This window comes from Zea mays, chromosome 10 (assembly GCF_902167145.1).
Source record: "Zea mays cultivar B73 chromosome 10, Zm-B73-REFERENCE-NAM-5.0, whole genome shotgun sequence".
NCBI classification, from domain to species: domain Eukaryota; kingdom Viridiplantae; phylum Streptophyta; class Magnoliopsida; order Poales; family Poaceae; genus Zea; species Zea mays.
In genome coordinates this window covers 81,407,067-81,413,135 of record NC_050105.1, presented here as the reverse complement: position 1 = coordinate 81,413,135, position 6,069 = coordinate 81,407,067, and the positions used below count along the sequence as shown (strand labels likewise).

Here is a 6,069-nt window from a genome sequence, read left to right as displayed (position 1 = left end):
ATTCAAGGTACCGACACTTAGCCTTAAGTTTTTCATTCTTTTTAATAAGGCCATCATTGGTAGCAGTGGATGGAGCACTAGACTCTAATATCTCAATTTTAGTTGACAGCTCACTGTTTAAGTTTGCAAAAGTTTCAAATTTTTCTAGCAAACCTTTGTAATCATTTTGGGAGCTAATCAACTTATTTTTCAAGGTTTTAAGTTGAGCTTTTTGCTTAGTGCAAACATCCTGAAAAAATTTAACGGCTTCTGCAAGCTCATCTACGGAGGGCTTTCCCTCACCTTCATCATCACAACTACTTTCATCACTAGAGGATGGAATGCTTTTGTTACCTCTTGCCATAAGGCATTTGTGTGATGACCGTGATGAGCGTGATGAGGACCGGTGGCTGCGCGTCCTTGGAGGTTCATCATCACTTGAAGAATCATCCCAAGTTCTGACACTTGTTAGCGCCTTGCCTTTGCTCCTCTCCTTTTTGGGTTCGGCCATAGTTGGACAGTTGTCCCTGAAGTGGCCCTTCTCCCCACATGCGAAGCATCCTCTCTTTCTTTGCTTTTTCCTGTCAATGTTAAAGAGAATATCTTCGACCTGTAGAGGCACACCCATTAGATTAATCTTGCAGATCATCCCCATTACCTTTCTGACACGTCGAATTGTTTCTTCGTCCTCGGAGGATGATGTGCATGGTTGATTATCTTTATCATCATCACTTTCTTCTTCTTCCTCATCTTCACTTGAGGAACTTGGAGTGGGAACCTTCTTTTTACCCTTCCTTTTATCACATGCAAAAGCATATGACCTTGAGGAAGTTGGCTCCTCTCCTCGACACATTTTTTGCGACATCTCAAAAGCCGCGATTTTTCCAATCACAATGGTCGGGGTCATGGCACTCAAGTCCTCCATGTTGTGAAGGATGGTGATGATGCTCCCATATCTTCGTTGTGGTAGCAGGGAGATAATCTTCCTTACAATGTCCGCATCACCTAGCTTATTTATGCCAATGGAGTTGAGCTCATTGATGACTAGATTTAAACGAGAATACATATCTCTAACAAGCTCATCATCTCTCATAGCAAAAGAATTATACTCATTTAATACTAGGCAATGTTTTTGCTCACGGACATTTGATGTGCCGTCATGGAGCTCATGTAATTTTAGCCAAATCTCATTAGCATTTTTCAAGGTAAATACTTGATTAAAAATATCCATGCTAAGAGATTCATATAAGCAATTTTTGGCTCTAGCATTTAAATGAATTTCTTTTTCCTCACTCGTGGTGGGTTTCTCGGCATTCTTGGGGGGTTTCATCCCGTCACGAGTGACTCGCCAAACACCTAGATCAACGGCCTCTAAGTAACAAGCCATTCTAGCACTATAATATGGGAAGTTAGTGCCGTCAAAGTGTGGTGGCCTATGGGTATCCATGCCTTCCTCTAAAAAGCGTCGGCTCTTTTAGCGGTGAAGCTAAAACGTTTCAAATGAGGCAAACCTGGTTCTGATACCACTTGTAGGAAACGGGTGACGCCTAAGAGGGGGGGTGAATTAGTACTTCTAAAACTTTCACTAAACTAGGCCCCAATTGAATCCCTAGAGCAAAACCTATGCAAATAATCAAACTAGAATGTGCAAACTAGGTTTTGTCTAAGTGTTGCTATCTCTACCGCAATGGCTAAGTTTCAATCTACACTATATAAGTATGAATACAAGATTGAAACTTAAATGCTTAATATAAATGCGGAATCTTAAAGAGCAAGGTAGAGATGCAAACTCTCGTGGATGACGCCGGTATTTTTACTGAGGTATCCGGAACCACGCAAGGTTCCGACTAATCCTCGTTGGTGCCCCTACGCAAAGGGAAGCCCATGCGAGGGCCAAGCACCTTCGGTCGAGTAACTCCGTAGAGAGCCACGGGCCTTCTCCACGCGCAAGTGGTGCTCCGCTTCCGGCTCCTCTCGGACGCTCCCCGCCGTCTCCACTATCGAGCTTCCGACCGAAACGTCACGGGCCTCGTTCCCTCCGTACACGGTGGCGTCTGTGACACAAACACGGTTGTCACAGTCTCGCAAGATTCTCGCCCCACTCGGTACAATTACAACGACTCACGCAAGAGCCGAGGGGTTGTGAGGTTTATCTAAACTCACTCAACAATCTAGGATTCACCTAGAGCAAGCGCTAAAGCGGTCTAACTAACCTAAGCACTTCGCAAAGCACCTACGCTAATCACCGAGTGATTCTATTAAGCATTTGGGTGTAAGAGCACTTGGGAATGTTTACTATATGCCTTGGTATGTTGCTTGGGCTCCCACACTTGAGAATGCCTGGTTGGGGTGGTATTTATAGCCTCCAACCCCCAAACTAGTCGTTGGACAGAAAGCAGTAGCTTTCTGTCGTCGGGTGCACCGGACAGTCCGGTGCACCACCGGACAGGCACTGTGCACTGTCCGGTGCACGCCACGTCAGCCGACCGTTGGCGCTTGTAGCAGTCGACCGTTGGATCCGACCGTTACCGACTGTCCGGTGCACACCGGACAGTCCGGTGCTATAGCCCGAGGGCGCCTTCCAGTGGCCCCTCTGCGCAGACTGTCCGGTGGTCCCACCGGACAGTCCGGTGCGCACCGGACAGGTATTCTTCACTATCCGGTGCGCCACCAGGCGCTGGCTGACTGCCCTCTTCTCGGATTTCTTCGCTGATTTCTTCGGGCTTCTTTTGTTCTTGAGTCTTGGACTTCTATACATCTTTTTATGTCTTCTTTTGAGGTGTTGCATTCTCATTGCCTTGGTCCAATCCTCATCGCATCCTGTGAACTATAATTATAAACACTAGCAAATGTATTAGTCCACAGATTGTGTTAATCATCAAACACCAAAACTCAATTAGCCAAATGGCCCGAGGTCCATTTTCCTTACAATGGACATGGCTCACGAGTCTGGCTGCTAACGTGGCTCAGCCGGCGGTTAGTACCGACGGTGCCGGTTCCAACAATGGTCGACCGACATGTTGGACGGTCTGGTCGGTACTGACCGCCTTTCGCGATGTAGCGTGTTTTGATTGATTTATATGTGCTTGTAGGGGGATAAAATAGAGAGCAAGCACCATATAAGGGAGGACCACCAAATGGTGCGTACATGTGACACGTACTTCGCCATCAGCCCAAGTGGTGCGTGAACACAATAACGATGACTCTAATGATGAAAGCAAAAGATCTTGTCGTAACTTGAATAGTGAATATAGATTTTCACATCATAGGTAAGTGTGGATACACCATGTCTATTAGTCGTGATAGGGTAAAATCTCAACGGAAGGGGAAGGACACAACAACAAGTAGCAGTGAGTCCCTAGTTATGGAGAAAAGAATGTTAAATACGCCATACAAGGTTAACTATAGGTTTGACTCAAACTAAATCGTTTGAGCAATTCAACAAATTGTTGGACTGCTCCACCGCCGATATGCACGAAGACACAAAAAAATCTATAAGTTGGCCTTATAAATGTTGACAAAGCAACTAAATTTAGACGAGAAAGAAAAGGCGAAAGAGGTGGGAGAGAAAAATAACAAGAAGGAATAATAGTGTATTAGTTATTGTTTTATTTTTTTATTTTAATTGTTTTAGTGAATCATGTAAATTTTATTTATTTAATTATGTACTTGATATATTTTATATTTTAATAAAACATTATGTTTTATTTGAACACAAAGTCTAGAAAAATAAATAACACTATAACGACTCTAGGCTTATAAGTCGTTTAGGACAACAGCACGATCTCTAAAATATAGCTTTGAACACTATTTTTTTTGTTAAAATACAAATGATCTCTTAATACATTTATGCTTTTGTAAAAATACTTTTTAAGATAAATCGGTGCATAGGTTTCAAATATAAATACAAAACAGTTATTTATATAGTTAAAGTTTTATAAATTTGACTTATTTTTTAGAACGATTTATAATTTGGACATGGGTCTTGTTTGGTTCGCTGCCTCAGTTGTCACAGTTTATCACGCCTAAGGTTAGACAAGTTTGGCATAAATTATTTTCTGTTGTGTAGATCTCACTCGTCACTGACTTAAAAAAGTATGGTAGATTCCTTAGTCATGCCATAGCTGTAACTCAATATTTAAGCGCATAAACTTAGACAAGTGTGATAAAAAATATGTGACAATTTTTAGCACCCTATGCATACAACCAAACGGGTAGCCCGTACACTTGGGGGAGGGCGCCGCTTAGCTATATCAGTGATGGATCAGGTCTTTGATCTAGAGCGAGGTAATTATCTTTCTTGCAGCCACAAAACAAACCCAAAGAGTGAAGTGGAAGCTGCTCTCACCACTAGCTACCGCCTTACTATAGTCTACTCGCTAGTACACTCCTCTCTTTTAAAAATGGTAAATGTAGTACACTTTAGCTATACGTTAATGTAGTCATAGCATGTGAACCACTCCTGATCCCTATGATATCATCAAGTGCTCCTACATCCGGTAAACACGTTTTATGTTAGGGGAAAAATTGCGATGCAATCAAGATTTCTATGCAATCGATGTACAAACTAAACTATAAAAAAATTATGAAAACTCTAAAAATATTTATATATGTATTTTTTATCATTTATTCTAACCATATATAAAAAGTTCAAGTTCTAATTCACCCTATGCTAGAAGATATAAAAAACGAGAATGCTCTATTATTTTTAATCCCTAGAACTTTTTCTTTTTTAATGACATAAGATGAACTAGGTATGTACTCGTGCGTTGCGACGGCGTACAAATTATTCGATAAATTTTAGTGCACAACGATTACATAGATGAAGCGTTGTTACGGGTTTTATATATCATAGGTAGATGGATAGTTGTTCAAACACTTATCTTTGACTTTGCTTAGTGAGTCCTAAATTATTAATGGTCGGTATCATATATTTTTCATTTTGTAATCAGCACACAACAATACAGATGAAAAATGAAATATAAAAAGTAGACAAAATTAAGAGACAACATACAAAACAAATGCCTTAAGATCATTGTAGCTCTTAACCAAAATAGTAGCACAACATGTGGTTCCATGATTCCATTAGACGAATCAGGTGCACATTCAAGAAATAAAATCAAGGGTTGTTCAGGAACAATGACTAACAGTAAATTTTGAATTACGCACAAACAAGGAACTTTTGAAACTTCTAAGATAGCATATAGAGTGGAAAAAATAAATTACACATTTGTTACACTCCTCCAGTTCCCCATTTTTATTGGAATCTTCCTCCTGCTCTAGGTCATCACATTTCACATCTGAGGCAACAACTACATGATAACAAAATCAGCATCAAACAAACAGTGTAACCAAAGAAATTGAGGAAGTGATATCCTCTAACCTTTTGGTTTGCTGCACATTGCCCTCCTCTTTTGGGTTGTCACATTTCACATCTGAGATAGCAGCTACATAAAAAATTAGCATAAAAAACTTGTTCACAAACAATCACAGGTAGATGCAAGTTGATTTGGGAAAAGAAATCTTCTCACCTTTCGGTTCGTCTTGTTGCACCTTCTCCTTTGATGCGGCCACCACCACTTTCATCTTGGCTGCCACCACTTTCATCTTGTTATAGATACAACTAAGATTTGACTATTCAAATAGATTTTACTTTTACAGGACACAAAAAGTCAGTACTTTAGAAAATAATATATTTGTTTGAAGCAAAGATAAATAAAAGGAAAAAATATATCGAATGAAGCTAACTCTAGCATAGAAAATGAAAGGAGAAGATATATGTCGAGATTTGTGCAACATAATACACCATCCGAAGTAAGCCATATCGAGATACAACGTCAATATGCCCATCCATACAAAACATGAAAACATGAATGCAGGGAAGGGAGAAGTGGCATACCTTTTGTAACTTGGCAGCATCGAGTGCCCGAGTATACACAACATCTTTCTCTTGACTACAAAGCGTTGGATCATAGTTGCGGAATACTTTCTCACGTAGTTAGGTAAAAGCTCCAACCAACGCTGGAATTAAAATGATAGTGTCGGGTACCATAATTAGGGGTACCCCCAACACTCCTAAACTCGGCTGGT

General features: G+C 40.6%; 1 long non-coding RNA gene across 1 annotated transcript; it reads right to left on the bottom strand.

Annotated features, from left to right (window-relative positions):
* Positions 1 to 5,168: 5,168 nt before the first annotated feature.
* Positions 5,169 to 5,598, bottom strand: LOC103641284 (uncharacterized). The gene is made up of 3 exons (XR_560213.3): positions 5,511 to 5,598; positions 5,363 to 5,426; positions 5,169 to 5,291 (listed from the first exon to the last, which is right to left on the bottom strand). It is a non-coding gene; the product is annotated as an uncharacterized lncRNA (long non-coding RNA).
* Positions 5,599 to 6,069: the final 471 nt, after the last annotated feature.